Source organism: Tursiops truncatus, chromosome 5, assembly GCF_011762595.2.
Source record: "Tursiops truncatus isolate mTurTru1 chromosome 5, mTurTru1.mat.Y, whole genome shotgun sequence".
NCBI classification, from domain to species: Eukaryota; Metazoa; Chordata; class Mammalia; order Artiodactyla; family Delphinidae; genus Tursiops; species Tursiops truncatus.
Genome location: NC_047038.1, coordinates 26,448,972 through 26,472,932, shown reverse-complemented (window position 1 = coordinate 26,472,932; position 23,961 = coordinate 26,448,972). Strand labels below are relative to the sequence as shown.

Here is a 23,961-nt window from a genome sequence, read left to right as displayed (position 1 = left end):
TAGCCCTTGAGAGAGGCAGTGAAGTAGCTGCTTTCAGAAACAGGATCTCTTTAAAAAGAGGTACATAGGTAATCAAACTTATAAGCTTTTGCACAGCAAAGGAAATCATCAACACAATGAAGAGACAGCCTACGGAATGGGAGAAAATATTTGCAAATGATGTAACTGACAAGGGCTTAATTTCCAAAATGTACAAATAACTCATACAACTCAATAACAACAACAACAAAACCAACCCAGCCAAAAAATGGGCAGAATACCTTAAAAGACATTTCTCCAAAGAAGACATACAGATGACCAACAAGCACATGAAAAGATGCTCAAAATCGCTAATTATTAGAGAAATTCAAATCAAAACTACCATGAGGTATCACCTCACACTGGTCAGAACGGCCATCATCAAAAAACCTACAAACAATAAATGCTGGAGAGGGTGTGGAGAAAAGGGAACCCTCCTATACTGTTGGTGGGAATGTAAATTGGTGCAGCCACTATGGAGAACAGTATGGAGGTTCCTCAAAAAACTAAAAATAGAGTTACCCTATGATCCAGCAATCCCACTCCTGGGCATATATCCAGAGAAAACTCTAATTTGAAAAGATACGTGCACCCCAATGTTCATAGCAGCGCTATTTACAATGGCCAAGACATAGAGATAACCTAAATGTCCATTGACAGATCAATGGGTAAAGAAGATGTGGTATATATATACAATGGAATACTACTCAGCCATAAATAGAATAAAACAATGCCATTTGCAGCAACATGGATGGACCCAGAGATTATCGTACTAAGTGAAGTAAGTCATACAGGGAAAGACAAATATCATATGATATCACTCATAAATGGAATCTAAAATATGATACAAATGAACCTATTCACAAAACAGAAACAGGCTCACAGACATAGGAAACAAACTTATGCTTACCAAAGGGGAAAGGGGGGGTGTAGGGGATAAATTAGGAGTTTGGGATTAGCAGATACAAACTACTATATATAAAATAGATAAACAACAAGGTCCTACTGCATAGCACAGGGAACTATATCCAATATCCTATAATAAACCATAATAGAAAAGAAAATGAAAAAGAACATATACATACACACATATATAATGTGAATCATTTTGCCATACACCAGAAACTAACGCACATTGTAAATTAACTACACTTCAATAGAAAAAAAAGAGGTAGGTAGGGAGGACTGCCGACGGCTGAGAGCCCAGTTTCCACTGGGGATGTACAACAGTGGCATGCACACCATGGGAGATAATCCTTCCCATATGTAAGCCAACCCTACAATATCTTGTACCTATTCTGTGGGCCAGGACTACCCAAATATCAGCTGCAAGGAAATGGTATGTGTGGGAGAAGCATTGGAATCATTCCTTAAAAAAGAGCTCTTTATCAGGGTATAATGTGAGATGAAGTTAGGAAGAAGAACTGTGATTCAAAGTGCAGGGAATGAAGCCAAAAGTCTGGAACTGGGATGGCAGCCAATGAGTGTGTTAAGCTTAACAGCAAGGGAACCAGGGAACAAGTGAAGGTTAACCACGGGATAACAAGAAAAAAAAGCAAGGTACGACAGGGCAGTTCTGAAAGTCATTCTGTGAATGCAGCATGCAGGCCTTGGCGTTCTTTTCAGGCACAGCTTGTAACTGAGCTAGACTGGGCATATCAGTTATGTGTGCTCCGTATTTTTATAGGGATTATGGTTCAATTTATTTATTTATTTTTAATCGCCATTACTGTTTAGGTAGAAAGGCATACTTCAAGAGTTAGATATGTTGTATAGTTTCTGGTATTTGAAGGAGTCTGGGCTGCAAAAAAAAAAATTCAAAAGTGTGTTTGAAAGTTATACCTCAAGTCATGTGGTCCGTGAACTCTTAGACCTAATAAGAAGCAGGATTGATGCTCGTTACTCCAATTAAATGTGAAAGAGAAAGGATGTGAAAATAGATAATTGGGTCTGTTTCTAAGCCCAATTCCTTCTTTCAGGACTCTAACGATATATTTAGATCCTAACTGAGGTGACATTTAATGGAATATACATTTATAAATTATTAAAGTACATACATGGTTTAACTAAAACATTTTTGTATATAACCAATAAATATTTCAACGTCTTTAAATTTTAATTTATCATCACCATTATTATATCTTTATTTGTAGCTTTAGCTAAGCATGCTGAGAAAAAGGACAAGCTTTTGAAAAAGTAATATATAATTATATTCGCAACATTAAAGATAATGGTAAGCAAACAGGCCTATTCATATAATTGTTTTGGGCATCAGATAGTTTTAAATAAACACTGGTTAAAATTGTATTTCACTAATTCAGACTGGCTTACCCAGTCTTTTCTCTTTGTGGAAAATCACATAGCCCAGGGAAAAATCTTCTATCTGAGACACTAAGTCACACTTTCTAGGATTTTCTTGGGTTCATTTAATTACTATTTCTACTCTGCCTGAGAGCATTTTATTTCCATAAGTTCCTTTTCTATATTTTCTCTCTTTCTAAATTAGCTTTAGGCAGTGGATACTTTCATATCAATTGTTTTAAATAATATAAGTACTTCCTTGTTTATTCCTTGTTAAGTCTTTATCATGGTGTCTGGCACAAAATATAAGTATTCTCTAACATTAATAGCCATACTCTTCCCAGACCTATACATTTCCTTGTCATCTTCTATGTACCCTCATTCAATAAATATTAACTGAGTGCAAGACAGGCTCATTAAAAAATTGTATGATAATGAACTACCCCAGTGGGTTGTATTATTTCAGAGTCAGTCAAGATTATGATCAAGTTACATGGTCCATTTATATTACCCAGTATTTCTAAGAGAATTGCATGTTTTCAGTTTTACTCTTCAATGGTTCTGTAAGCAAAAGCTCTTATGAATTTCCCTAATCCTGCTACTAATTTCCCCCAAATAAAAAGTTATGATTCATTATTCATTTATACACATTTATATGAATTTTTCACTATATAACATTAATTTATTTCACTATCATTTTATTAGTTATCTATTGCTGTGTAACAAATTATCCCCAAACCCTAGCAGCTTAAAACAAGTGTTTATTATCTCACAGCTTCTTAAAGTTGGGAATCCAGAAGCAACTTAGCTAGGTGGTTCTGGCTCAGGGTTTCCCATGAGGTTACAGACAAAATGTCAGCCAGGCTGCAGTCATCTGAAGGTTTGATTGGGCTGGAAGATCTGCTTCCAAGATGGCGCTATCTCATGACTTTTGGCAGGAGGTCTCACTTCTTTTGGCAGGAGACCTCTTCATGGGGCTGCTTGACATAGCTTCTAGCTTCTCCCAGAATTAGCAATCCAAGAGAGCAAGGGACAAGTAGCAATGTCTTTTATCACTCTTCTCAGTCACTTTCACCATATTCTATTCTTAGTAACTCATTAAATCCAGCCCACACTCAAAGGAAGGAGAACTAGATTCCACTCTTGGAAAGGAGGAGTGTCTAAGAATTTGTGAACATATTTTATCACAAATCAAAGAATCATCAAAGCTATCTGAGCCATTCTCCTACTTTGACAAATGAAGAAACTGAATCCCAGGGATGTGATGATTTGTAAAACTCTTATTACCCTCATACTTCTGCCCTACATAGAATTGAATTCTTTCCTTTTTTTACCCTAGGTCTTTGAACTTTCTGGCTTTTGGTGTTCCTTCTGATATTCCTTCTGTCCCTTTCACTGCTTTAACATCTTATATATAGTTAACTAAATAATAATAAATATTTATAAGTTCTTCATAAGCAAAGGACACTTGTTACTCATATTTTTATATGAGTAATGTGCTAATACCTGGCACAAAACCTGACACATAGTAGGAACTCAAATATTTGTACTAAGCTTGTTAATATTTGCTCACCTCCCACCGGCACGCCTTTTAGGTTGGTGTGCTATTGTTTGAGATCTTAGATTAAAAATAACCACAGGATATCTCTCAAAAATTCCATTTTACAGTCCTTAAGAATGTGTACATTTGATCATGAAGATGTTGAGGCAGATAGCAGCAATAGTTGAGAAAATTGTTCTTTGCCTGCAATTATTCTGCCGAAGGAATCATGTGGTTAGAGATGGAAAGGCAGACTTGTGAAAGGCAATGAAAATATTTAATGGGTTCATTAATGGCTATAGAGTTTAAATTGGTAACATTAAATAGAATCTGATTATCTAAAAGATATGAGATCAGCTACTTCTCAGATGTCAGGGTTAGCAAACAGCTAGTGTAAACACCACCATAACAGTAACTTGGTAACAGTACAAGTTTTTTTCAACAAATGAATGTGAATGAATCAGTGGTAAAGGGAAGACACTGTGTTTTATTTCCTATTCCTTCTACCAGAGTGGAGCAAACTCACAGAAATATGATACCAGTGTTGAAATAAGTCTACATCCAAGAGCTAAATCTTCTTATCTGCTGCTAGCTGGTTCCAGCCATCCTATTGCTTTCAGGGAGCACAGTCCATCTCCAAATCATGTCTCTGAGACTATTAAGGAAAGCAGTCTCCAGAGGAGGCCTGGCGATTAGAAGCAATTGGGGCTGAACTCCCACTGTAGTTCTTTCTCACTTCATCCTCTCTAGTGAGATAGCTTCTAATTGCTATGAGCTATCACTAATGTATTCATTTAGTCATTATTTGCTAAGCACTGTATACATCAGGGGTCCCCAAGCCCTGAGCCATGGACTGGTACCTGTCCACGGCCTGTTAGGAAGCGGGCCACACAGCAGGAGGTGAGTGAGTGAAGCTTCATCTGCGGCTCCCCATCACTCCCCATTGCTCCCCAAGCTCACGTTACCACCTGAGCCATCCCCCCCCACCCCATGGAAAAATTGTCTTCCACAAAACCGGTCCCTGGTGCCAAAAAGGTTGGGGACCACTGGTATACATGATAGACATTGTACAAAGGAACTTAGAACTTAAAAACTATAAAGAAGACATGTTCTATAGTACTAGAGATATAATAATAATATCTATTTGCTTAGTGTTTTCCAAAGGCCAAGATAATTTATGCATCTGACCTACATTCATTGACATCAGCAGGGTAGGTATTATCCCCATTTTACACATGAGGAAAGTAAGACTAGCATTTAAAGTATTTGTCCTAAAGGATTGCAGCCCAGGAACCCCATTTTACACATGAGGAAAGTAAGACTAGCATTTAAAGTATTTGTCCTAAAGGATTGCAGCCCAGGAACCCCATTTTACACATGAGGAAAGTAAGACTAGCACTTAAAGTATTTGTCCTAAAGGATTGCAGCCCAGGAACTGTGAAATCTGAGCTCAAACTCAGGTAGTCTAACTTTACATAGAACATATTTTCTGTCCACGAGGCATAGCACGTAGTACACAGCTGGTGCCCAAAAATGTCTATTGATTTAAAAACAAGAACACGATTACTAAAATTCAAGGATGATTATAGTGCTGGATGAATGTTGCAAAAAAATGTTTCTCTGGACCCCAAGTATGGAATGTGAGATAAGTTATATCTCAGGATAATCTATTCATACCTCAGAAAAGGAATATGGGGAAAAAGCTTCTGTGAATCAACAGTGTCTATTAAGAATCTTTTTTTTTGTTTTGCTTTAAACCCTTTAAAAAATATGCATTTGGTATAGTTAAAAATGTATTTAGTCCCTTCATCACTCATCCTTTATTGCTATTTTCTTTTCCTTTTATTCATGATATTATTTTGCTTACTTTCCTTTATTTTTATTATTTTTTGTCTTAGTTCCAAAAGGGAAGAGAAAATTCACATTTAAAAAAACAAGAGGGTGTGAGATGTAAAATTTTTTTAGATGCTTCTTACCTTTGTTAAAAAAGAAACAACAAGCCCAAAATGGAGTCACTTGTGCTAAGCCTCACATCAGCAAACCAAGATTAAATATCTAACCTAGGGGCTTCCCTGGTGGCGCAGTGGTTGAGAGTCCGCCTGCCGATGCAGGGGACGCGGGTTTGTGCCCCGGTCCGGGAGCATCGCACGTGCCGCGGAGCGACTGGGCCCGTGAGCCATGGCCGCTGAGCCTGCGCGTCCGGAGCCTGTGCTCCGCAACGGGAGAGGCCACAACAGTGAGAGGCCCACGTATAGCAAACAAAACAAAACAAAGGTAAAAAAGTATCTAACCTAATTTCAGCCTCTCCCAGGAATGTGACCTTTAACCAGTCAATCTGGAATTACCTGGTCAGCACTAATGAACTAATCTACCTTATAGGCCTCTGCCTTCCCCCAAAGGAAGGCAACCTTCCCTGAAATAATCTACTCTTTGTCAGAAGCTTCCTTTTCCCACCCACTTCTGCCTATAAAAGCCTTCCATTTTGTACAGCTCCTCAGAGCTCCTTTCTATTTGCTAGATGGGATGCTGTCTGATTCATGAATCCTTGAATAGAGCCAAATAGATCTTTAAATTTACTCAGTTGAATTTTTCTTTTTAACACCTGGTGGCTATCCATGTTTTATTTATGTGAGGGTATCAGGTCTGTGGGAAACAATGTTCTTAGGTAGTTTTGATTAAATGAGCTACTCACATTATGGATATCTGAGAAAGCAATAGTGTTAAATCCAATATATATATTTGTACTACATAAAGTTTAAAATTCTAATTTCTGTAGTTCAGTATAAATTTTTTTTTTTAATGTTATTTTCCCTGGAGAGGTAGAAATAGCATCTTGATGTCCAAGGGGAAATTACTTCATAGAAGCTGTGTAACCTAATTGGATTTATTTTTAATAATGTGTGACATAAAAAGGTTAATTTGAAATGTTAAGAAGCAGTGAATTCCTTGGAGAATTCACTAAAAATTAGCTTTACTTTACAAATTATTTTGTTGTACTGTCTTTCTTGCCTGAGGGTCATTTGGTACTGAAGTCGAAGATAGTAGGTATAAAATAATTAGAAGAAATAATATCACATAAAAAAACCCAAAATTTCACATTCAAGTGCCTGTTACAACATAAATTAAACCACCACTTAACGTATTTTTCCATTACCTTCTGTTTATAGTATATCCCCTAAGTTTCAGAGCATTTTAAAAATTAAATGATCTGAACCTTACATAGTTTAGTTAGTAATCTGATAAAAAAGAAAGAATAATTAGATTTAACATACTAAGAACATTTTTTACTTGCTTTTTTCATTACAGTGAATTCCTTTTTGATTTAGTTTTTTGTATCATTCCTTAATGTGGTTTTGAAATATTTCCTTCAGTACAATTAACTGTATGTTTTGGAGCTGATAAAATAAGCTGAGAAATGTTTAACAATCCTGGTCAGAATTTAAATATGTTGTAGTCGTGTTCCAATAAAATAAAATAAAATAACTATCTTTTGTGTTAGACATTTCACTAGTTATTGACCCATTAATAAGTCATCTCATAATTAAAAGTTTCAAGGTCATAACTTCAATATCATTTATAAAGTACACAATCAATTTTATAATGATTGCCAGTGTAAAGCTCTACTAATATCTAAAGTAAGTAGTAGCAGCTAAGACTAACTCTTAGGTTAGTGCTTTTTTTTTTTTTTTTTTTTTTTGCGGTACGTGGGCCTCTCACTGTTGTGGCCTCTCCCGTTGCGGAGCACAGGCTCCGGACGCTCAGGCTCAGCAGCAATGGCTCGCGGGCCCAGCTGCTCCGTGGCCTGTGGGATCTTCCCGGACCGGGGCATGAACCTGTGTCCCCTGCATTGGCAGGTGGACTCTCAACCACTGCGCCACCAGGAAGCCCAGGTTAGTGCTTTTTGTGTTGCAAGAATTTCCTCCAGAATGTTAACAAATTCAAGCATACTTCTTTAACAAAATACATCCCTTCACAGCTACCTATAACAATGAAGAATGTGAGCTCTTGACCCTTATGAGGTACAAAGGCGAAACAGTTACTGGTTGCAGAGAGACTCAGATCCAAATTGGAAAAGACAAGATGGAGGATTGCTTAGAACAATAACACATTATTATTAGTTAGGGAGTGTTAGCCTGCAGAATGCAAACACAGGCTCCAACTCTACTGCCAGTGTAACTGTGGGCAGATCAGTTCACCGTTCTCAGTTTGTTTCCTTTTGTGGGGAATATGAACCATCCCAGAAAATTGTTTTCAGGAGTAAACAGAGCAATATATGGAGATGTTCTCAAGAAAAAAATGGTCTTTGTTTATTCATTCATTTTTCACTTGATAAATATTTATTGCATACCTTTATATTAGGCGCTGGACTCCCATACACTAGTGGATGAAGCAGACAGGGCCTCTCCTTTTAGGAATTTTACCATAATGGAGGAGAACGCTCAGCATTATGAATGGTTATTAAAACATCCCTAGAAAAATAATAGGCAAAAATGTTTAGGGTACTCCCATAGGATAAAGTCATTTCTAGGTTTCACCAGATTTCTCTGCTAAGTTCGAACATTATTGTTTTTATTTAAGGTTTATTAATTGGATTTATATTATTATACTCACATTCTTTGAAAATATGAAGTGAAGAAAAAATTGGGGTTATTGATAATTATTCTCCAAATACAGGAGCAGCATGATGCGCAGGCAGGTATCAGATCAAGAGTGAGGAAATATGAATTTTGATCAATTTTTCTAAAACTATTGCAACCATAAACGATTCACTTAATCTTCTTGTGACTTGAATTCTGCAGTTATTAAATGAATGGCTTGACCAAGGTCATTTAAAGAAAATGATATCAACAAATATTTATTCTGTGCTCAAAGTGTTTTACAACATTCTGCAGGTTATAGAAAGAAGGAAAAAGACAGTTGCCCAAGAGAGTTTTCAATCCAGCTAGAGAGAAGTATTCAAAAGATGATAAGAAACTTAAAAATGAGGCAGAAGTAGAAGATATAATATGACAGGAAATGCTTAACTGCTAAATGAATAATGCATATAATATTTCCTACAGGAACTAAAATGGGAAAAATATTAGACCATAAAGAGAAGGGAAGGATTCGTAATAAAGTTAGGGAGGCCACTGATTCTTGAAAGGTAAACATTTGGATAGATGAAGAACGTCCAAGTGGAGAGAACATCTAAAGACACTTGAGGATCTATAATTCCCTTTAGGAACTAGAAAAAAAATTTTTAGCACCTAGACTAAATCGATAGACAGGACGTGTTTTCTTAACAATAACTAATTTTTCTGTAAAAAGTTCTTTTTAATATGCCTTTAGGAATTTCTCATATGCTACTAACAAAAGAACACAAGTGTACACACAAACACATGCATACCATGCCATTTCCTGGTCAGATATTTGGTAGTGAATGATGCCTTAGCTTGACATTTTTTATTTGTTGGCTGGTAACTGCTGACTTACTAAAGTCCATTCCTTATTTACAAATAAAATTGTAATCTCCTCAAATGTTCTCTATTAGTAGTTAGGAGTATGAATGTTGAAACTGGACTGCCTACATTTAAATTCTCACCTCACCACCTACAACATACGTGACTTTGGGCAAGTTACTTATCTCTCTGCCTCTTAGTTTTTACTTTAATAAAATGGGGATAATAATAATATCTATTACACAGGGTTGTTGGAAAAATTAGTAAACATATATAAAGTGCCTAAAAGGGAGTCTGGCATGCAGTAAGCCTTATATGCATGTGAGCTACTTATATACATACATATATAAATATATAAGCATTTACAAATCAAAACCAAAATGAAGTATCACCTCACACCAGTCAGAATGGCTATAATCAAAAAGGCTACAAATAAATTCTGGAGAGCGTATGGAGAAAAGGGAACCCTCCTACACTGTTGGTGGCAGTGTAAATTGTTACAGCCACTATGTAAAACAATATGGAAGTTCCTTAAAAAACTAAATATAGAGTTACCATATGATCCAGCAATCCCACTCCTGGGCATACATCTGGAGAGAACCATAATTTGAAAGGGTCCATGCACTCTGGTGTTCATTGCAACACTATTTACAATAGCCAAGACATGGAAAAAACCCAAATGCCCATCAACAGAGGGATGGATGAAGAAGATGTGGTACATATATACAATGGAATATTACTCAGCCATAAAAAAGAATGAAATAATGCCATTTGCAGCAACCTGGATGGACCTAGAGAATATCATACTAAGTGAAGTAAGTCAGAGAGAGAAAGATAAATATTATATGATATCACTTATATGTGTAATCTAAAAAATAATACAAATGAATCTATACACAAAATAGAAACAGACTCACAGACATAGAAAATAAACTATGGTTACCAAAGAAGGGAGGGATAAATTAGGAGTATGGGATTAACAGATACAAACTACTATACATAAAATAGACAAGCAACAAGTTCCTACTGTATAGCACAGGGAAATGTATTCAATATCTTATAGTAATATAAAATGGAAAACAATCTGAAAGAAAAAAAAAATATATGTGATTGAATCACTTTGCTGTACACCTAAAACTAACACAGTATTGTAAATCAACTATATTTCAATAAAAAACATAAGGATTTCTATATTTAAATGTATAAAATAAATATATAAGCATATGACAGTTGCTAGCACCCTTTATATATATATAAATTTGTTTATACATATAAAGAATGTTAGCAAATGTTAAATTATAACACTGTAATCATTATGCCTAATAATATTTTTCAGTCATAGAATGACCACTATTGAAGACTTAACATCAACACTTACTAAGTGATAGAGACAAAGATGGAAACTAGAAGCTTTGTGATAATGCATTTGAAAAAGATAAAACTGAAATGTGCTCAGGAACACTTTCAATACTGGCCTTGTAAACCACAACATGGTTTACATTTCTTGTCAAAGCTGTAGTGTTTCTGAAAGTCAGCTCTAGAGCCATTGGAATCACTATTAAGTGATTATGCAGATAACCCCAGGAGATAACCCCAGGAGATAAGCCCAGGAGGCAGTGTAAACTGATGGAATCTCTGGCTTTGTTCACTTAGAAATGTTTTAAAATTTCATTGGTTTGGGGTGAACTTTGCCATCTTTAGCAACTCCTTCTTTCCTATTCACATTTGCCTAGATTAAATGAGACTATAGACTTTTAGAAAAGTAGGCGCTTTTTCTTAGCAGGTTTGGGTTCACTATGTAATGTGAGAAAGAAGTCAAGCATGTATTATATATGCATTTGGCCACGAATGTGTGAAGCAAAGTTTCATATTTTATTTATAATTTGTTGTGATGAAAGGCCTGATTCAAAACACAAATATAGCCACAGAACCACTGTTAAAAAAATATCTAATTTTTTACGACATTTTGTTTCTATGAAAGAGGGCTGGTATTATTTCGGAAATGTTCTTTTTTAAAATTAAATTAATTTTTTAAAAATACTGAAGCCCAGGGAAAAAGCTATTTACTTTATTGGTCAACCTTAGTTATTATTTATATTCTTTCTGACTGTCTATGCTCCCTCTGGTGGATACTATTACATTAGAAAATTCTTCATTTATTTCCCCCTTTATTTCCCCAGGCCCTATATAGCCAACACAATAATAACAAACTTGACAAATATAAAACTCTGCTCCTGAGTGATACATTTTGTCATGTCCCTGTATCAGTGTAGAATTTCCCCCATCATAATTGTTGAAAGCTAAATGAATGGTAGTACAATTAACTATGTGTTAACTGTCCATAATTAATGCAACAATAAAAAGTTTTTTCATTCTCATGAGACAATTGACATGTCATGATTATGCCAGACTCTTTCTTCACAAAATACTTAGAATATATTTGTTCTATTTTAAAGAATTGAATAATACAATTAATCTGATTTTATCATCTCAAGATTTTTGAGTATGCAAGGAGTACTTGAGAATTATACAACATTTCTCTACTGGTACTAACCAAAAGGAATGCCCTGGCTTTTCTTTTATTTTTTTTGAATTTTATTTTATTTTTTATACAGCAGGTTCTTATTAGTTATCTATTTAATACATATTAGTGTAAATATATCAATCCCAATCTCCCAATTCATCCCCCCCCCACCATCCCCTAGCTGCCTCCCTTGGTGTCCATACATTTGTCCTCTACATCTGTGTCTCTATTTCTGTGCCCTCGCTTTTCTGTTTGACATACTTTTTAATTTTAAATAAAGCAGATTAGAAAACTATTGGATCTGAATATATTTCCTCAGAATTCAACAATTTCTTGAGTAAATATCCCTGTTTTTAGAAAACAATGCTTTCTTCCTGGCCCATTCATTAGAATGAGTGATAGTAACGTTCATATCCAAGAATTACTACTCAGAATGAAATTCTTTAGTTATAAAATTAGTCTAGAGCAATAGTTGAATTTTTAGAGCCTGGTTCCTTTAAGCCATCTCTTCCCAGACGAAACACACACAGACCTGACTTGAAAACCAGTGGCCTAGACTAGAGAATCCACTTTTTCTTGCCTGTCCCTAAATCACTTTTTATACAAATTGACAGCTAGAGTTTTTAAAGACTTTGCATACGTACTGAAAACTAGACCTGTTAAACACAGTTTATGTTCTTAAATCTCTCAACTACATTTTGGGATTAAGATTTTAAATGGTGAGTACACCATTCACATATACAATCATAGATATTATTTTGACAGGGCAAAAAAGTGATACTTTCTGCCCATTATTCTCCATATCGGTTAACCCTCCCATTGTCCAATTTGAACTTTGCACACAGGTTAATACTGAAATCCTTAGTTTCTTTTGTGTAGCTATAATGGCTTTCCATTCCCATAATTAACCCATTACCAAATATTGAACAGAGGTTGTTCTGAGTTTGTTCCTTAGAATCTCCTCAGCGATAAGAGGGGCATGAACATCCTGCATGTAAGCAGACTAAAAATAAGATTTCTTGGTAAAGCCTCTTTGTGCTTCCTGCTGCTCTTCACCACCAGCTCATTCCCTAGAATAAGTCCCTTCAGTTCAGCTCTACTGCTCATTATATTTTTGTTCTCCAAAATCACAACTCTTTGGTTGGAGGCTGAGAGAGATTGGTGGGTGGAAATGTTATGTGTCTAAGTGAACACATCTTGTTTAGCTCATTCTCCATAGACATGGCTCCAACTATACACTGCATCATTCATGTCTCCATTCATCAAACATCCAGTGAATAGCTGATATTTGAATTTCCGTGCTGGGATTACAAAGACCAAAAAAAAGTGGTAGGAGGGATTTTCCCCATGAAAAGTATGACCACTGGTATAGGAAACATAATTACAAAAATTGGATAAAAACTTCAAATGGGAATGGGATTCTGAAATTACAAAATGATGTAACTGTTTCACAGATTAGCAACCAGAAAACCAATAACTCACTAAATATTAGTCAAATGAACAAATATTTATATCATAACACTCTTCTGGAATTCTAGCCAATGTATAAGACATTAAATAGAAAGAAATAAGATTTTTATTTTGCAGTGAATGAGACAGTAATATATATTTTTAAACATCTTTATTGGGGTATAATTAGTTAACTATGGTGTGTTAGTTTCTGCTTTATAACAAAGTGAATCAGCTATACATATACATATATCCCCATATATCCTCCCTCTTGCGGCTCCCTCCCACCCTCTCTATCCCACCCGTCTAGGTGGTCACAAACCACTGAGCTGATCTCCCTGTGCTATGAGGCTGCTTCCCACTAGCTATCTATTTTACATTTGGTAGCATATATATGTCCATGTCACTCTCTCACTTCATCCCAGCTTACCCTTCCCCCTCCCCGTGTCCTTAGGTCCATTTTCTACGTCTGCGTCTTTATTCCTGTCCTCCCCCTAGGTTCTTCAGAACCATTTTTTTTTTTTTTAGATTCCATATATATGTGTTAGCATACGGTATTTGTTTTCCTCTTTCTGACTTACTTCACTCTGTATGACAGACTCTAGGTCCATCCACCTCACTACAAATAACTCAATTTCGTTTCTTTTTATGGCTGAGTAATATTCCATTGTATATATGTGCCACATCTTCTTTATCCATTCATCTGTCGATGGACACTTAGGTTGCTTCCATGTCCTGGCTATCGTAAATAGAGCTGCAATGAACATTGTGGTACATGACTCTTTTTGAATTATGGTTTTCTCAGGGTATATGCCCAGTAGTGGGATTGCTTGGTCGTATGGTAGTTCTGTTTTTAGTTTTTTAAGGAACCTCCATACTGTTCTCCATAGTGGCTGTATCAATTTATATTCCCACCAACAGTGCAAGAGGATTCCCTTTTCTCCACACCCTCTCCAGAATTTATTGTTTGTAGATTTTCTGATGATGGCCATTCTGACCAGTGTGAGGTGATACCTCATTGTAGTTTTGATTTGCATTTCTCTAATGATTAGTGATGTTGAGCATCCCTTCATGTGTTTGTTGGCAATCTGTATATCTTCTTTGGAGAAGAGACAGTAATATTTATTTGCTGGCAATACAGCATATACAAAGAATACTGAAGAAAATGATTTGAAAATTCTTAGAAAGCAGAAAATAACTCAATAAAAGGGTCAGGTATGTGAAAGACATGAAAAATGATAGATTTTCAGTAAATAATGATCACTTAGCAGATATAATGGAAGAAAAGTATTTAATTCCAAAAAGCAACAAAATACTACCACGGGATATATCTTAAGAAGAAATATCATGATCCACATTAAGAAAATTATAAAACTTTGCTGAAAAACAAGAAAAATTCTCATGGGTACAGACATAAATTTTTTCTTACGAGAATATTTTAATGATGTCAGTTCTTCCCAAATTAATTTATGTACTTCTTGCAACTCTAAGTGAAAATAATAGTAGGATCATTTTAAGACTCTGAAATAAAGATTTGAATATTTATTTGGAATGATTAAAAAAAGAAAACTGAGATGATCTAAATTTATTTTTTCTTCTTCCTTTTTTTTGAGTGGAAAAGTTGGACTGGGATCTTGCCCTAATAATGAATAGATTTTTAAAATATATTATTATAAAACTAGAAATAATGCTATTCATTGCCATAAGAATTGGTAGATAAATTAATTAGACCATAGTATGTGAATGTGTGTGTGTATGTATGTATAGACAAAATATGATATATTACAATTTACACATATATATGTAATTGTGGATGGATGAATTCTTCAATAAATGGCGTTAGAAACAGCCTTTACTTCGAGGGGATGTGTTAGCTTAAACCTTCTCATTTCATCATATATCAGAATAAAACCCAAGTGAATAAAAAAGTTAAGTACAGAAAATTCTAAATTATACTAGAAGAAAATTTAACTGAATACTTAATATCTCAGGATGGGGGTGGAATATCTGAGGATATACGCTATGGGAGAAAATACAAATGAAAAGACTGATAGATTTCAAAAGTAAGACATTTTTAAGTTTTTCTGGAAGAAAAACATCAGAAAAGCAGATGAGAAATTAGGGAAACATAATAAGTTATAAAAAGAAGTTAATATACTTTTTTATAGGAAGACTTTTTTCTTCATTGATTTTATTTATTTATTTATTTTTAAGTTAATTTTTATTGGAGTATGGTTACTTTACAATGTTGTGTTAGCCACCACTGCACAACACAGGAAGACTTTTAAAGATAAATGAAAAACAAATTTAGTTCCAACAGAAAAACTGGAAATGATGCAGATAATTCATACATGAAAATATGCAAGTGGCCAATAAACATGTTTTAAAAAATATCAAACTCACTAATAATAAAGGAAAAGAAAAAATACATTGTCATAAATTTTAAAAACTGCAGAAATACCCAAAGGTGCTGAAGATATGATTAGAAAGACTGTTATATACACTGCTGGTCAAAGTCTAAGTGGAAATAACAGTTCTTGGAAAGAAATTTTTAGGAAAACACATTTATAGTTATTTATATACATTTATCTTTGCATGATTTAATGGGAAAAATTATAAACAACCTAAATATTCAATTATAAGGGAATAGTGTATCACTTTTGTTGCATCTATATAATGGAATATCAGGCTACTAGTAAAAATTCAGCTTTTAGAAAATTATATTTATTATTATTTTCTAATACAGAAGTAATATCATTTATGGAAAATCAGAAAATACTGAAAAACCTAATAAACAAACAAACAAAAAGATTAGCCTAACCACACAGAGAAATCTTCACTTTTTTCCTTTTTAAATTGAAGTATAGTTGACATATAATATTATATCAGTTTCAGGTGTACAGTGTAGTGATTTGATATTTACATATATTAGGAATTGATCAGCATGGTAAGTCTAGTAACCATCTGCCACCATACAAAATTATTAAAATATTATTGACTATATTCCCACTGCTGTACATGATGTCCCTATGACTTATTTATTTTATAACTGGAAGTTTGTACCTCTCTATCCCCTTCATCTATTTCCTACAACTCCCCTTACTCCCACTCCCTGCCCCAAGAAGACTTTTTCACGCGTGATTTTTTTCCTATCTTTAAAGTTAGGATTAACCTTATATTTAATTTTTAATCTATCACTTTACATAATTTTAATCCTGGGAGATTATATATGTGTGTGTATGTGTGTGGTGCAGAGAGGGAGAGTAAGAATGAGAGCTCGGGGAATTAGAGAGCTAGAGGGTAAGAAAGAGGGAAAGAGGGAATAGGAATTCCTTGGTAAAAAAAAAAGACTTAAGTCAGACACTACTGTTGCCTGGCTGTCTTTTGATCTACTACAGTTTTTTCTAAACAGTGATTGGAATAGGAGCATCTATGTGCATCGGATTACTTGCAAAGATAGCCACCCCAAATTCCTTCCATCCCTGTGATACCCCTCCTTCCATCAAGAGGTAGAGTCTGTCTTCCTCTGCCCTTGAATCTGGGCTGGTCCCATGACTTGCTTTGACTAGTAGACTGTGGAAATGGTGTTGACTGAATTCCGGGCCTATGTCTGAAGAGACCTTGCACTTCTGTTTTTTCACTCTCTTAGAAGCCAGGCGTCATGTAAAGAATTTTAACTATCTGGCTAGAAAAAGTTCATGAGGAGATAGAGAAGGGCCTTGGAGGATGAGAAATTATGAAGGAAAGGAGAGAGACCTAGTCAATCCCCAGTCATTCTGAGTGCCCAGCTGAGTGCCAGGTTTGTGAGTAAAGCCATTTTGGATCCTCCAGCCCCAGCTGAGCCGCCTCTGCTAACATCACCTGGAGCAGAGACTAGCTTCCCCTAGTGAAACCTATCCAAAAGGCAGAATTGTCAGCCATTTCATTGTTGTTTTAAGCCATTAAGTATTGGGATAATTTGTTATGCAGTACTGAGTTAACTGAAATACTATATGAACCAGATTTGGCTAATGATGAGAGGGGCTTCTGAGGCACAGAGCCATGGGTATGATCCTTTTTCTCCCACCCACCCCCCCTTTTTTCTCCTTCCTGAAACATGACAGTTACAGGTGCAGCAGCCACCATATGACCACAAGGTGACGGGTATAAGGATGAAGCCCTATATGCTAAGGACAGCAAGAAGAAGGATGGAGAGAGCCAGACTGCTGATGGCATCCTTGAACTACTATCCTGCCTTACATCTGCCTGTCTCTAGAATTCTTGTACTTGAAGAAGCAATTACATGTTTAAATGTTAAACTTATCTGTTAGGTTTGCTGTCCCTTCTAGCTGAATGTAATTTAAACTGACTTGACAGGATTTTAAATTTTTGGTAAAATTTCAAGGCATGGAAAAAATGCATGATATAATTGTATGTGGCTGAATCAGGTTTCAAATACAGCTGTCCTAACAATAAGAAAAGTATATCTATCTATGTATCTATGTTATATATGTATCTATCTATGTATGTATCTATGTATCTATATATCTATCATCTATCTCTTTATCTTGCTGTCTATCATCTATCAAAATGAATAAGTGAATAAAAAATGAGATGCAATACATCCACTTTCACCTTTTATGATTAGTGGTCCATTCACTTAATCACTTAAGTAACTTCACTAGTCTTGTTTTCTTCATCTATCAAATAGGGGTAAGCAGTGTAGTTACTGTGCAGTGCTGTTGGGAGGTAGAGAAAATGTATGTAAGATGCTTAGATTTGTGTTCACACTAAGTAAGCGCTGAACAAATGCTAGCTATAGTTATTTCTATGAAGTTTTCATTTTCATTTGTCTACTTTTTTGCTTCTTTCATTTTCTACAATAAGAATAATTAATTTTATAATCAGAAAACAAAGCAAAGCAAAAAGTCTTGGAGAAAAATCTCTGCATGGTACTTATATAATATTGAGCTCCAAAACAAATACAAAGTTCCATGGAGTAGAGGTTGAGTTTCAAAGTTTTGTGGCTTGGAAATATTTATTCACTACCTGAAATATTTATCAGTATTATTTAAATATTTTGTTTAATATTAAATGGCAAAAAAAAATCTTTGTGGCAAAATGAATCTTTATATCATGCTCATCTATGTATTCTTGAATAAATGTGTGTACTTTAAAATTGCCACAAAACCCCACCGAGTAAAGCTGCAGTGTTTCTAGATGGGTATTCACAAAACATCAAGTTGAACTTGTCTAAGATTTTTCTGAGCATATGGCAAAAAGTGGGGAGCTAACACTTTCTGTTACTTATACTCACTGGATTTGCCTGGGTTGATATATTTCTGGAACTTTAATATTACTCAAAATAAAGTAGAGAAAACAGCACAAGGAATTTGATTATTTCTGACTGGTGGTTGATCCCCAGTGTTGATGGAAATCTGGCAATTATAGCAACAGAGTCTGATGGCTTTGGATTCTTGAATTTTAAGTTATTTCATAACTTGAAGGTGGATGTTCCAATTTCCGTTCTGCTACTGACTGGATGCCTATAATTACCACATTGTCCTGGTTTTTTTAATGTGTAAAATTGGGTTATAATGCTGAACTTTTCTTTGGTTTTCTCTCTTTCAGAGTGTCACTGTTTTCCAAATTCTTTACAGTGGAGTATAACAATGCATATAATGTATCCAGATAAAATAAAAATATGTAACTAAGGAAGTCAGCACAGCTGATCACAAGCTTTCTGATGGAAGCACCTAGAGAGACATGGAAGGATTGCACAACTTTTAAGCAGTCTAAGCGACCATGTTTCTTTCAAATAAGGCTTTGTTAAGAACTGGATTGCTTTTACAACACATTGCCAGTTACACTTGAAGTTAATTGCCAGTTAAGTTTCAACGGACCTGGCAAGCAGAATTCACGTTCTCTTGTGCAAGTTGAGCTTAGCAAGGACGGTGCCAGAGCAGAGAGCCATCCTACTGCTTCATGCAGATGGGCTAAGGAGTCATCTGTGGGCAGGGCCAGGATTCTCCTCATGAACATGAGCCATGGAATGAGGTTGTTCAACAGAACAGAAAAAAAGTTAAAATGAAATAATAAATGAAAAACCAGACATTTAAGTAGGTGAAGTCTAACCAAAAGGCAGAAATAAGGTATAATTTTAAGGCAAGAGAATTTATCCCAAAGACTCATATAAATTTTAAAATTTGGAAAAAGCAAGTAAGTTAAGAAAATGAAACTTGAAAAGAGACGCCAAAGAAGCTAGGTCTAAATGGTAGAAAGTTAAGAAAGAGGTTATTAAGACTAAAAGTGTTTTTTAAGACTACAAAATAAAGTTAAATTATGTTTATTAAAAATGTAGGAATAAGTGTTTAAGTTAAAAAATAAGCAGAAAATCTAAAATATAAAAATGAAATAAATTAGAAAAAAAATCAGGAGTAAACATCATAGGCGGTATTAATAATAAGTTTTAAGTCAGTGTTGAGGTGGTGAACCACAGACATCAGTTTTAGTTAAGGGAGATAACCCAACCACGCTGTAGGCAGGCTAGCAAAAGGAGCCCTTGGCTAGGACAGGTGCTTGGTTGAGAGGTGACCTCCCAAGTTGAGTCATCAGAAGGTGTTTCCTTCCTGAAAGAGCAGAGCTATGCAAATTCTTTAGCCTATATTTTTAGTTCAGGGGCTCACTCTTGTTAGAAACATTCACAATTATAAACAAAATTGTGATAAACATTTGTGTATCTACATCTTTACACATATTTAAAATTTTTTTTTTAGGAAAAAGTACTGAAAGTTTAGTAGGTTAAAGTATATACACATTTTAAAAAAGGTTTTTAATGACACATAGTGTCAATATGTCCCCCTGTGGCTGGGAGCAATTTATATTTAAACTAACAGTGCATAAAACATTGATTTCACTTCTCCCTTGTCTAACCCTGGTATTATACACTGTTTTCTTTGGTAATCTGATAGTTGAAAAATATCTTGTTTAAAATTGTATTTCTTTGACTGTTATTGAGATTGAGCCAATTCTTATGAAAGGAAAATTTATTTATTCAGAACTTTTCCCTTCCTCTTTTCTCAGTCTGCTAATCTTGATATAAACACTAGGATATTTCTTACAAGGTACATAACTTAATTGGCAAATAACTTTGGAGTAGTCACTACATACAAAACATGTTTGTTCATATTCCTTTGGTTAAACAGGTCTTTACCAAACCTCCTGCTTACTAGTTAGTTCTCAAATCTGGCTTGATTCATAAGAAAACGGAAATAATGATTAATTAGTGACAACAGTTGTTTGAATTCCCAACGTTATTTGGTAACATAAAACACGTTGACTCTTATGAACTTCCAGCTAGTTTAATTATAATTAAAAATGAGACAATAAATTAAACTCAAACTGCTCTATTGAAAAATCAAGACTAGTTGTCTTTTATGATAATCAAGTTGTATTATCAACTTTGGGTTTTAAAAAAATTTTTTTTGTATTATCAGAACTTGAAAATTAAAACAAAGTGACAAAATTAATATATTTAAGTTGCAGGTAATATACTGTGCAATGCAAATTTTATTTTCTGAGTATAATTTATGAACCTACACATTTATATTCTTGTCTACTGCATACTGAGTTTTCTTTGGCTTTTAAAATGTTTTCTTACCACCCATTTAGAGGATATTGAGTTTTCAGAAGATAGGGTCGATAACTTCTGTATTTTAAGATCAGTGAATGAGAAAATTTAGTCTGTATATTAGAAATATTTACATCCCTCACATAAATAGTTTCAATATTGAAAAAGGAAGACAGATGTTCTCACATTTTAAAATTAGATTTCAGATTGCAACATATATAACTACAAGAAAGGTTTAAAATTTCTTAGAGAAAATAATAATTATAAAACATTTGGTCAAAATTTTCAAGTAGCTTATATGTTTGTGGCAATTGTTCAAAATGTACAAAACTGTTTGAAAACCCTAAAAAACTTCAAGATTAAAATTTCATTAGATACTATTTTAGGATTTTTTCCCCTTGCTTTTAATAGAGTTTATTGAATAACTTTCAGCACGCAAAGAGAAATTAAAGTGTAAATCTAAGACTTTAATTTTGGCAAAATGGTTGACCAGTCGAGCAGAAAAACCCCTCCTAACATCAAATGCCTGAAATAATGGGTTAAATGTTAAAAAATATTTTAAAAATCATTGCTAATGTGGTAGTAAATTAAGAAAAACCATTAGAGGGCAGAATTGACAAAAAACACAAATCCAGAGCAGTAAGTGAGCACTGGAGTCAGTGTTTGCCTGGAGAAAACCTGACAATTGTCAGTAAACTTGGGCCTGGATTTTAAAGTCCCGTGCACCCACGGAGCTGGAGGCAAAGCATGGGTCTGAGTGTCCTAGAAGGCTGGGTCAGAGATAACCTCAAAAATCTGAGACGCCACTTCTCAGAGGACAATACACTCAGTGACTGAAAAAAAGAGGAGAAATCCCCTTTCAGAGGAAGATGTTGAGAGTACTTGCCTGTCTAGCCTTGTGTATTATGATTTTTAATATTTTATGATGCTTTTATATCTTGGGGCCTTGCTGATTTGGGAGAGACTGCCCTACCCAGGGGTAACTAATTCCTAGAGTTAGCAACTACCTGTGAGCATGCCTTTCATATGCAAAACAAAGAATCCTGCGTCCATATCCTCAGCCACCTCCTTTAGGTAACTCTCACATACCAAGTTAAGATTCCTTTTGCCCTAAATCACCCCAAGACCATGGATATCGAGCATTAATTCATACTACTGTGTAACTTAAAACCCAAGCTAATAATTAAGTCAAAGTGATTCTGGTTTGGCAGTGACCCCAAGAGCCCAGCAAAAGAAAGCACAAATCTGCTATGGAGGAAAGAAAACACAATTTTTAAACATTTCTCAGAGTTCCAAAGAATCATCCCCTAATAAAAATATTAAAAACGTGAAGAAATAAGCCGTAAGCAAGGTTAACAGAAACAGAATGTTATGAACCATATTTGCAAAGCCTGTAGATATTGTAATAATCAGAAGAATATAAATGAGTACTTTTTAATTCCTTAAGGAAAAAGAGTGAATCAAAAATATAAACAAAGACCAAATTACTATCAATTAAGAACCAAACAGAAGTTGTAAAAATTAAAATATAAAATTAGATTAAAAAACCTGATTGATGGATAAAATAACACATTACACAGTTGAAGAAAGAATCATTAAATGATACAAAGAAATTACCCAGGATGCAGCAAAGAAAGAAAAGGAAAGGAAAATATGAGAGGACAGAGGGAAGAGTTCCCAGACACTCCTAATGATAGTTCCAGAATAATAAAATATAAAGATGGTGAGAAGAAAATATTTGAAGAGATAATTGCTATTTCAGATACACCAATATCAAATTCAGGAAACTCAATGAATCCCAAGGAGGTAAATAAAAACAAACATACACCTAGACGTAGTGAAATTAAGATATTAATGAAGAAGAAGAGATATTTAAAATATTAGAGAATAAAATAGAATAATCACAAAGGACAAACTATTAGATTAAAAATTGATTACTCAGCAGTAGAAACTGAGGCCAGAAAATAGTGAAATAATATATTCTAAATACTGAGAAAAAATAATTGGTACCATAGAATTACAGATGAAGCAGAACTTTCTTTTACAAATGAGATGTACGTAGGTATTTTACATAAGAAAAAGAATACAAGTTACTGGTTGTTAATATGAAGTCTTATCTACTTTAGAATATAAATCTTGTAATCAATATAAGCTCTCCTTTCCCCAGAGTCCAGCGACTTAGAAATTGTGCTTAATGATGGGAGTGGAAAAAATCTCTCATAACCCTGTGTCTTTTCAAGCCCTTTGTCCACTGGTGTTGAGGCAGGGAGGAAGAGTCAAAATGTGTAAATACGTAACTGCCTACGGATAATTGGCTGACATTTACTTTGTTAGCTGAAACTGCTCTCCCATTACTTAAACTAATCCTCCACGGGTGGATTGCTCTTCACTTTCTGTCACTTGCAGCCACTTCTCTGTGGCAGGCATCTAAGTGCTGGTTTTCTAATGGGCAGGTATTTGCTAGTTCTTTGAAGGGCTCTGAGGGACTCTTACCCTTTGTAGTCTGGCTTGGGAAAGTCAGGTGATGCTTAACCACCTATTATCCCTCACTTCTGCCAGGGGAAGTTTGCTTCATTACCTCTTGTGGTTGGGGATTCCTATCCTAGTTTGTAGTTCTCTTAGGGAGTGCTAGTAAAATAACTCAATGTCTAACCTACACTCACAGTGACTGTGGGAAACAAAGATATCCTTTTCACACCACACAGTGGGAGTACAGGCCGTGCCCCCTTGTGGTTCTCTCCTCTTTATGTCTCTTGCCCTTCTCTTCTCTAATCAGCAGCTTTAAATCTAGGATACCAAATGCTCTGCTGGTTCAGTAGCTTAGTAACTCATAGTTTTTTGATTTTAGAATTTGCCATTACTTGACATTAGAATGTGGATTTGGGCACTAATTCTGGGAAAATAGGAAGATATGCTTGCATTACTTGGTGTTACACTGTGGACCCTCAGGCATTAATCCTGGGACAGTAAGAAAGTTTTCAACTGGTGCTCTGCCAACACCATGTTATAACAACATATCATCAAAGACAGAAATTGTCTTTTGCATAAATATTATGCAAACATCATTGAAGATCATTGAATT

At 34.9% G+C, this 23,961-nt stretch overlaps 1 protein-coding gene across 8 annotated transcripts in view; it reads right to left on the bottom strand.

Moving 5' to 3' along the window:
- CAMK2D (calcium/calmodulin dependent protein kinase II delta) overlaps positions 1-21,019 on the bottom strand; it is a 366,378-nt gene extending 345,359 nt beyond the window's left edge. For 2 of the 8 annotated variants that reach the window (XM_073804932.1, XM_073804937.1), the window contains exons 1-2: positions 19,153-21,012; positions 8,208-8,328 (exon numbers count right to left, since the gene is read on the bottom strand). The gene's annotated coding sequence lies outside the window, so the exon portion shown is untranslated. Of the gene's footprint in view, positions 1-8,207; positions 8,329-19,152 lie in introns of all 8 variants that reach the window. The other 6 variants (XM_073804927.1, XM_073804931.1, XM_073804924.1 and 3 more) reach the window with 5 other exon arrangements.
- Positions 21,020-23,961: the final 2,942 nt, after the last annotated feature.